The sequence below is a fragment of the Nipponia nippon genome, unplaced genomic scaffold (genome assembly GCF_047370975.1).
Source record: "Nipponia nippon isolate SJK-2023a ecotype South Korea unplaced genomic scaffold, ASM4737097v1 scaffold_10, whole genome shotgun sequence".
In the NCBI taxonomy this organism is placed as follows: Eukaryota; Metazoa; Chordata; class Aves; order Pelecaniformes; family Threskiornithidae; genus Nipponia; species Nipponia nippon.
Window position 1 is genome coordinate 37,484,422 of NW_028262291.1, and position 10,000 is coordinate 37,494,421.

Here is a 10,000-nt window from a genome sequence, read left to right on the forward strand (position 1 = left end):
TTAAAACGTTTTGTAAGGACCCAACAAAAGTAAGTGATGACGTTATAGAGGATTCAAATATCTCAAACTCAGGTTGTGATCCTGCAGATGAATCTGAGTAAACTGGCACCTACTGAAACGCGGTAGCTCCACATAGCTGCAAGTCTCATGTCAAGCACATGACGGCCTTGCATACATCTTTTCAGGGCTGGGCCCTCGTTTAGTTTATTGAAAGAAAGGCAAAGAAATTTCAGAGCATAAGATTATGGCTAAATGAATACATGCTTCAACAGCAGACTGAGAAAAAGAATTTTGTAAGTGAAACGTGTGCCTCTTCATTCTGTCTACTGAATTGTTTTACCAATCTAAAAAGAAACATAAAATTAACTGTAAATCAAGCAATTCTTGATACTGAATGCAAGTAAACAGTTCTGTAATGTGGGAGCAGCTAAGGAAAGCACTGAGAAAAAAGAGAATCGGCCCCAAAGCAGGGAGAAACAAGAAAGTTATTCAGAAAAGTAGACAGAATTCAAGTTTGGGAACTTGGGACAGGCAAGAAAGTCTACAGTCTTGAAGATAAGCCCAGGAGTAATTGTATTACTAAAGATTCAAAATATTAATTCAAAATTATTTTAAAAAAGCTGTTTCTATTACTTGAACTTTCAGTTCTTCCTAGCTTTCCTAAAGAAAACAACAGGGAATAGATACAGTTGTACCTCCTAAAGAAAAATCTTATACTTTACATTGCAATTCCCAGTCTAAAGTTAACCTGAATTATGGGATTCCACTGTTGAAAAAGTGCAGGATTTGGGGCTTAGCACTTAGAGGTTACATCTTCAGAGACACTAGAGTAGAGTTGGAGATAGAAAATATTCCCAAATCATAACATGCAGTAATGCACAGTGGAAGAAACAGGTCAGTTATTTGTACATTTTACTAGTCTCTCAATTGGCTGAAACAAGTTTGCGCATTCCCTAACGAGTGACTTTAATTAGGAAGAACAAGAAGAAATGGACTTGGAAATACCACCAAACTCCTTATAACTGATACCTCCTGCTTAGACTCACCTGGAACTGTTCATTTCTGTCATTGTATCTCAAAAATGTCCACTGGAAGTACCAGGGGTGCAAAGACAGAAAAAAAATCAGTGGTGGCCTGAAAAAACCTGTAAAGCTTGGGCACATGAAACATTTATTTCAGAAGACACACAAAAAAAAAGGGACACCACAAAAGAAGATGCCCGCTTACAATTTCTGTTGAGTGTCAGAACACCCATGGACATTCAAATAACCCTGAAGAAAACACTTAGACTTAAACCTTTTTTCTATGCAAAGATACACGTTTGTGAAACTCAAAGCTACAACACATCAGGGCTAAAGACATCACAGGATTTAAAAAATGTTGGATATTTAGAATTATGAGTATTAAAAACGAAAAGAAAACCAAGCAAACTAAAAGAGTAGCAATTCTCAAAAAAGAATGAGCATTTTGGAAGTGACACAGAACAAAAGCCAGTACTTGCTTTAAGAACTTCTTTGGGAGACAAAAGATGTACGGGTAAAGGCTATCTGTAAGTGCCTACTGCAAAGAATTGTTGTCCCCCCACCTCCCACCCCATAAAAATACTGCTTGCCAAAATGCCCAGTACTACCTACTGTCAAGCACAGGATCTTAGTCTATGGAACAATGTATAGCTATTTTTGTCACTTTCTGAAGGTCGACGTGTCTTACAGAACCTTTACTGTTTTCCCATCTTGCGGTATGATGGACAGAAGCAACATTTCGTCTAGATTGTAACTGGGGGGGCCAGAGTTGGGAGAAACATATTCTCAGTGAAGTTTTGTGAAACCTATTATAACTAGGGTCGCATTCATAGCTGCAGCAACTGTTATCTAAATTAAACCATTTTATGATTAAGATCACTAACGGATCTGGTATGACAATTATCATATTAATATATAATGTGATTCAGCCAAAAAAAATTAATTAGACAAGTAATGCTGCAACTGTATGATGGTAAAAACTACCATTTTACCAAAGATCTATTCTGGCACCTGAGGACCAGGTGCCAAACTGAAAGCATCTCTCATCCAATTTTTTAAAAAGTTTCAAGAAATTTGAGCTAAAAAAGCTAGACGCATGCATTACATAGGGAACAGTGATCTGAAAAGAACAAATTCATCTACATTCTGCAATATTCTCCTGACCCATCTTCATGGGAAGACTGCCGAAGAAGAAAGGCATTTTAGCCAAGCAGTGTAAGGTTGTACTTGTCTACTCCAACAGAACTCATGCTGTAAGAGTGAAATTTATATGTATTGGGGAGTGAAGAAAGGAAGAAATGGAGATTCTTCTGAATAGCCTATTTGAGACTGTGCAGTAAACACAGGGCCACCACTCTCATCTGCTCCCCATGAAAGGCACATTTCTTTCACTTTGTCCTCTCTAACGAATGCAGAACATATATATATGTACACTAAAACAAACCAAAACAAAGTGAAACCCACCAAACCACACACTTCACTGCATATGCTTCTCCTCCTTGGGAGGAAAGAAGAGAACAAACAACATCTGACACACACGCAGTCATACAGCTTAACACGCTACCGGAAGGCATTCAGATATAGTAGGATAAATGAAGGAAAAGCTCCTATATAGAATGGTGAGTAAAGTAAATCACAGGGAAAAAAGGACTAGATTTTTTGTTAACCACCCCAAACAGGGTTGTTGAGCCACAAAGGATTTTTTGGGAGAGGTATCACCACAAATTTAGTGTACATGGATAACAGATCAAAGTCAACTAATAATTCCTTAAAAAGAGTAAGCAATCAGTAAAATAACATGCACATCATATGGACTGGAAATATATTCCCTATTTCACTGGGGAAAACTATTGAGGAATAGTTTTAATTTTTAATTAAGAAGAAGTACTATAACCCATTTATTAAATATGTTTTGAATGGCTCCATCGTGAATTAAGGTCAAAATACAATTTCTAAATTCTCAAGCTATGACGTAGGATTAGCTTTATTGATCTTCTGCATGATTTGTAGGAACCCTCAATCATTATTTTGACAGTTTTATCATACAGTAATAGACTTCCTTTTAGATAATTACAGTTACTACGTTCAATTTCAATCTTCTGTAGGACTTTTCCTTAGATAATCACACCTAGATCATGTTTCTTTCTTTAGTCATACATATGCAATAAACTTTGGATAACAGCACTAATTATTTTAACACTGTAATTTTAAGGCTTACCAAAAAAAGTTCAAGGGTTAATTATACAAGAAAACTTTCATCTTAAAAATCTGTTGCAAAATTCCTTTTATAAGTAATGAGCATCTACTTCAGGGAAATATAAAGCAGAATAGGTAACATTAATAGACCACAAAAATTATTTAAAGTTGTTAAGTTGTACACGTCTCTTGTTTCAATTTATACCTGCTTCTCATCCTACCATGTCACTGAGGTCAACAGCCTGCATCTGTCTTCCTAATAACTGCCCCACAGGTACTAGCAGGCTGCTCTTCAGCCCCCCTGAAACCATCTCTTCTCCCAGCTGAATAAGCCCCAGTTACCTCAGCCTCTTCTCACAGGACAAGTGCTCCAGCCCCTTCACCATCCTGGTGGCCCTCCACTGAACTCACCTCCGTCGATCAACTTCTCCCTTGCACAGCTGCAGTTTAACCCAGAAGGAGCCCGGAGTTCTGCTACTGAGCTGAATCAGAGTCTCAAAGGCATCAAAGAGCACAGCGCTGACTGTGCTGCAACCATGAAGCAATGCAACTGAGTAGGGCCGGGATGTCATGTCTTCCCCTCCTGCCTGAGGGTTCTACATACATTTTTTGCATGGTCTGGCCTACCTGATGTTTTAACTATTCATTTAAAAATCAGAAGAGATCTCAGCTGGCAGAATTATACTTTGTTGACCTGCTTATTTTCTTGTGATTTTTGAAGAGTGGGTTCCAATCTCCTTAGTCAAAGATGTGATCAAACTCAGGTAAGTTTATTGCTTGCAGGCTCTATCACGTTTTGGAGAAAGGAGACCCAAAAAACAAAGAAAAAAAGGAGTTTGTTTTATTGTAACTAAAAGGTTGGAACGCCTAACCTAAGGAGAGGTTTCAGAGTCATGGATCCTACACAGAAAAAAAAATCTCAATGGCAGCCCTCAGCAAATTATTTTTCATTAGTTTTCAATGCTTTTTCAACTGCTTTTCAGTGTTTTCTTTGGCGTTTTTTACTGGCTGCTTAAGACAGTTCTGAGGATGTCAAACATTTGGATCTCCCTTTCAGATGACTCTTCCTGCATTTTGTTGTATAGTCAGCTTTTTAATTGAGATGTCTCAGTAATACCCTTCGGGCACTGCATTCAGCACCCTTTTTAGCTTTTAAGCTTTTTGCTCAAGCAGAATCATTCTGAAGTAGAGCAAAGTTCAGTCATGCAATGCTTTTTTAGCTCCTCCAATACAAAGGACATGGATGCTGTAGTTATTCAAGACAAAACTGGGGGTAAAATGTTCCAGGGATTTAATGCTTGATGCTTCAGCATAGTGCTGCATATATGCTAGGGGAAGGTTTGAAGAGAAGTTTAAATCGGGTTATTTGCAGTGAAAGGCATTTTTAGAGAGGACAGCAAGGACCATTCCCGCTGCTGTTGATAAGTTACGCTGAAATAGCAATATTTACACAGATAATAGTGAATCTGCTATGGAAGAAATGCATCTCATACTAAAGGATATTTACCTCCTGTGAGTTTGAAGATATCCATTTCTATAAACAGAAACAACCTACTGTAGTGGAGGGCCATGATCTAAAATCTGAGGTGACATTGGTCAAGTAGCTCAACGATGTGCAATGCTTAACACCAAGCGTGTTCTTTATTTACTTAGGACATAGGCTTTCTCTAATATATTCTAGAAAGAGAAGCTGGAGTAGTCCAAAGAAAAGTAACTTCTGGGATTTGAAGGCAAACAGCTTTTCTCAGCAATATTGTCTCAAGAAAAATTCTCTCCAGCACCGATTTATCAGTGCACTACTGAGGCTGCATTCATCAGACATTTATACAGAAATGGGAAGACTGAGCCTTGCTCAGTGTTACAGAAAAGCTACTGAATTTTCTCAGAAAACGTGGACAACAGACTTATAGAGGTTAAAAAGAAAAATTGCCCTTCATTTTGTGTTCATCCATTTTTCCCCTTCTAGCTTAAAGAGGAAGCACAGAACGAGTACATGTGGATTCAGAAGTGTCTAGCTCTCATAAATCCGTGCCTGTCAAGTGTAAGATTGAATCCTTGTCTTTGTTTTGACACAAGCTCTCTATAGGACTGTGGCCAAGTTAATTAACCTGTTCATGGTTCAACTGTTTCATTTGTAAACTGGGAGTAGTATTTGGACCAAAACTCAAGCATGGCTAGTGAATAAACTAGTATTTTCAAGATCATCAAGAAGGTGGCGTGTAGTGGTTAGAAACCTGGTCATGTCAGCATCCTTCACTTCAGTTGTGTATGCTGTCCAGAATAAGTGGAAATAAAACCAAATATTTTCCCACATATAAAAAGAAAAGAAAAACCAAGGGTGCTGGCTTCACTAAATTAATGTCGGTATTCACGTTGAAAGTATATAGTAAAATTGGTCACATGAGAACTATTCTTTTGCATTGTAGCCTCAGCCTCCTGCTTCTGTTCCGCTGTGCTTTTCTCATCCAAGAGTTAATAGGATGAAAATAAGCTGCTCGCATGCATCCAACATTGGGACTTCAGAACCACTCCCCAGTTTCTTCAGCAGAAGTTTTAATTCAGTTGCCAATTTTCACTTGTAAGAGAAGTTTGCTTTGAATACCTGCATGAGATCTGTTCTATAACAGCATCCCAACATGACAAGACTCTTACATGGCAAATTAAAAAAGCAGCCTGTTAACAATCAATCTAATGGTGAAGGAAAAGTAGTTCCCCATTCCTAAAAAGAGAACAAGTGAAATACTGACAAGCAGATCAAAAAACTGGAGTGTACTCTCATTTCAGAGGCAGAATCCATTCTGGACATGCAAGCAGAGGAATCTTGTTTCTGTTCTGAGGATACAGAATTTCTTTTCACTAGTGCAACTAATCTGCTCTGAAAGCTATCCCTATCCTACTGGTTTTCCATTCTCACCAAGGCAATTAAAGGAACACAGTCAAGGGGAATACACACTGTAATGAGGTATCTAAAAAACTGTATTTTTTTTTTTCGAGAGAGGGAACTTCTACCTCAGGGAGCACAGCTTAAACATCTAGTACACCTCCTGCCTCTGCCTTTGTAAAAATATTCTGCATTATCAGTATGAATTCAAAGATAGGAAAACAGAGAAACAGAAAAATCAAGAGTAACTTGAAATGCTTGTTTAGAAACACTATCATTGGTGGGTATTAAAAACGTCACTTTCTCAAGACCCTGTGTTTAATATGTGTGCAAATGCAAAGAAACTGTAATTTACGCAATTTTATCTTTTTGAACAGTGAAAGCAACTGTCAGCCAACAGAATGCAAACTTAATGGACCACAGTGAGAAGTCACCCAGCAAAATACTCGAGTTAAATAAAACGTTCTTGTTTTCTGATACTAATTGGCTTGAACAAAATTTCACCCATGTGGAAAAACACATGCAAAAAAGTACAACAGAACATTGCCAAGACCTACTGTGCACCTGTAATTTTTACTGGAAGGCAACATACCACAATTTAAGTTTTCGCATATTCAGTAGACATAAAGTGAAGATAGTGTTATATTCAAGATTGTTTTTACAATCAGCAATATATTGCATTTAGCATTTTCACAGCCTAAAAGACTAGTGATTGGTCCTGTTGTATGTCTAGATTTGTTAGGAACATAGCAAATTCTCTTACACGTGCTATATTTTAACATAACTCCAGGCTACCAGCCTGAAACCAAATCCTTACTTCTATGGATACAGCATTAGTGCACTCTGATAATTAGTCAATAGTAATACATTTCTGAAAGATGAAGTGTATTCCTACAGTATATGTATCAGGTAGCAAACATTTTGTAACAAGGAAAAATGTTAAATAAGACTTATTCAAATATATATGTTAATTCCTGGAGATTTAAGCAATTTGACATTCTTGCATAAGAGCTTCTTCACAGTTGACAGTAATTTCTAAAAGCTAAGTATGAAGTATTTTCTAGCAGAGGTGATACAACTTTGAAGTGAACTTTATGTTTGTTAAAGATTGTTGACATACAAGGAACTCACATTTAGGGAGTGTTCTCAGAGCAAATAGATTATTTATGTTAGGTATGCTGTATAAATATACTAGACAATTTTGAAGACAGAGTTTTGAATTACCTTTTATTATACATACTGTCTAAAATTTAATAATTATAGTTGTACTGTGCAATTTGTAATGCTGCAGAATGCTGGTTTTACAACTGTTTTCTAATTCTTGCCTTCCACCTCTCTGCCTTCACTTGGCAAGTGGCCTGTAGATGCATTTCAACAGAAGCGATGGATACTAGCACTGCTTTGCTCAACCACTCAACTTGAGCACATAAACTGCATTTCATTCTTTTTTTTTTTTTTTTAAACATTTTACCAAAAGCTAAGTGTAGAAAGACTGATAATATTGGTTTCTCTTTTAAAGTTGCTTATTCAATAGCTAAGAGAAAGCAAAGGAAGGTGGGAGGATATTCTGACCTTATATACATGTTACTGTCATGATAATAATAATCAATAGCAGGTAGTGATACAGAAGAAGCTTGAGATTGTATTTTACATTATTATCTAAGTGTAAATAAAAAGAGGTCAGAAAAGGTAAGATTAAAAAAATGCGTAAGTTTTTGCACTTCTTCCTCTTTATGTAGTTGCAATTATGGATTTCTATTCCTGATTAACATCTTTACCAATGACCTAGAGAATGCAAAAGAGTATACTTTCCCCAAGTTTGCAGATGACACCAAATTGGGAGGCAGGGCTGCCATTCAGAGGGGCCTAGACAGACAGGCTAGAGGAATGGGCCAGCAGGAATCTCATGAAATTTAACAAGGGCAAATGCAGAGTCCTATACCTGGGAAGGAAGAAGCCCTGGCAACAATGCAGGCTGGGATGGACTGGCTGGGGAGCAGCTCTGCAGAAAAGCACCTGGGGGCCCTGGTGGGGCAGCGAGCTGAACGAGAGCCAGCACTGTATTGTGGCAGAGAATGTGGACAACAGCAACCTGGGCTTTACTAAAAGGAGCAGAGCCAGCAGATTGAGGGAAGTGATAATCCCCTTTTCTTAGCATTTATTAGACCACATCTAGAATACTGTTTTGCACCCTTGAATTCAACACCTGGAATTCAGTGTCTTAAAAGGATTCTAAGTCTCTAAGTACAGAATTTATCTATTTTAATGACAACATCAATTTCCTTTTTCTTTTTAGGATACAGAGATAACTGCAATATATGATGTTACGTTTATAGGGTTTCATTATGCTCGCATAAGGCACCCTCTCCCCTTGGCCCCACAGTTTTGTTTGGAGTTAATCTTCCATACATTGATAGAATAATCTAAGAGATTTAATAAGGTAATAGGCAGAAGAATTATTACAGTGCTCAGCTGAATAATAGGTTTTGAACTTGGTTAAGTCAAAGGATACATAGAGAGAGCACATTCTTCAAATTGTTCAGCATCCCAATAGAACTTGAAGCTTGTCACAGATTGAAAACTAGCACACAAGGCTCCCCTGCTCAAACCCAAATAGTAATAACAGTAAAGGGATATATTTTGTTCACATCCAGAAACTGTATACTTTTCTTTGACAACATACAGAACAGTGATTACTATAGCACAGTTGTCTTTGATGTACTTAAAAAAAAACATTAAGTGGTACAGAGGTCAATTCTAAGCACTATTACTTCATGTAACAGAACTGCAGAGAACTCAACAGTATTTTTGATTGCAACAGCATTATACTGCATAAATAGGGAATTTGGTGTGATATCACAGTAATCTCTACCCTAAGACTAAGGTTACTGGGAAAGAAAAAAAAAAAGGCTATCAAATCAAGAAGTTTCCTGGAATGGAAGAAGACTAGGACATGAAGTGTACAATTTCCCACTATACTTAAACTACCCAGGCAGAATTTAAGTCCATGTTCCATATTTATTTGAAAAGGAGTACTACAGGTATTATACTGTTAGTTACTCTCACTTCTATAATGGCAAGCTCCTTTCCTAGGAGTACAGGCCAGTTGGTGGAAAACTTTTCCATCGTTAGTACTGATGTCTTTATATAAAAAGATTTATTTTTTGTTTTCAATGGATTTTGTTGCCTACCTTGCAAAGAGAAATGTAAATATTCCTGCTCAGTGATAATTCTGCTCCCATATTCCTTAGCCCACAGATTTACTTTTCTAGTTTCTGATTCTTCAGAAACAAACAAAAACTCCTTTCCAAAAACTTTTGCTGATGAAGATGCACACAGTATAAACAACTTTCATCTGATACAACATGCTGTGTTTAAAAGCACAGCCAAAACATAGTTTCTTTATATTCTAAATAGACTACTGCAAAGTGGGTAGTGTGTCTTCTTTAAATACTATTTGTGTTACGTGAGATCTTTTAATCCTTTCCATTGTGTAATTCTATGGTTTAAAGCCTATACACAAGAGAGTCGAAGATAATACCAAACAAGTAATTTATATAATACAGCAGTACTCTGTATTTTAGTAAAGATATGTTTTAGTGGAATGGAGTACTACTGGAGCAATAAGCTGCATGCTTCTCCTAATCTCTATCATCCATACATTTTTGTAGAAGCAAAACAATTTAGAACCATGAATTGATTAGTGAAAGTAATAGTACAGCTACAGTACTCTCCTCTCCCACAGGGAAAGCTTTTTTCCATTTTAAAGGGGAAAAATTAAAAATACAAAACCAAGACTGACTGAGACTTGCAGCTCATTAAAGCCGGGGTGATTTCCACTATACAGAATTCTATTGATCTCCACAGTCCACAGTAGACAAAAAAGTGTGGTCAGGGAGGG

General features: G+C 37.2%; 1 protein-coding gene across 4 annotated transcripts in view; it reads right to left on the reverse strand.

The window, feature by feature from the left end:
• Window positions 1–10,000, reverse strand: part of CDIN1 (CDAN1 interacting nuclease 1) — a 127,130-nt gene that overhangs the window by 81,043 nt on the left and 36,087 nt on the right. The window lies entirely within an intron of this gene.